The sequence below is a fragment of the Physeter macrocephalus genome, chromosome 3, assembly GCF_002837175.3.
Source record: "Physeter macrocephalus isolate SW-GA chromosome 3, ASM283717v5, whole genome shotgun sequence".
Lineage (NCBI taxonomy): Eukaryota > Metazoa > Chordata > Mammalia > Artiodactyla > Physeteridae > Physeter > Physeter macrocephalus.
In genome coordinates this window covers 12,672,608-12,673,114 of record NC_041216.1, presented here as the reverse complement: position 1 = coordinate 12,673,114, position 507 = coordinate 12,672,608, and positions in this window count along the sequence as shown.

Genomic DNA, 507 nt, shown 5'->3' with positions numbered 1-507 from the left:
TGGGCAATGTGGGGAGGTCTTGGCATTGGGAGGGGACAATGAAGAGAAGGAGAGGGTGGGGGAGGGAGTGTTTGGTTAGAGGGAGGGAGCAGTGGGGGGAGGGCTTGAGGAGACGGAGGGGATGAGGGTGGGCCTGGGTAGGAAGGGACAGTGGGGGGCACCTAGAGGGTAGCCCCAGGAGCCCTTCTGGCCAGCAGCCCTGCTCTAGCCCGGGCTAAGCAGGCCCTTCCCTCACAGCCGGCTGCACCTTCGAGGAGGCGAGTGACCCAGCAGTGCCCTGTGAGTACAGCCAGGCCCAGTATGACGACTTCCAGTGGGAGCAAGTGAGGATCCACCCTGGCACCCGGGCTCCTGTGGACCTGCCCCCTGGTGAGCCTACTCTCAATCACCATTCCCCCTTCATCTCCTTCCATGCTACCCACCTGCTGTGTCACCTAGGGTACATTGCCTAATCTTTCTGGGCCTCCATCTGCTCTGGCATCTGTAATGACACAAATGACACTGTGA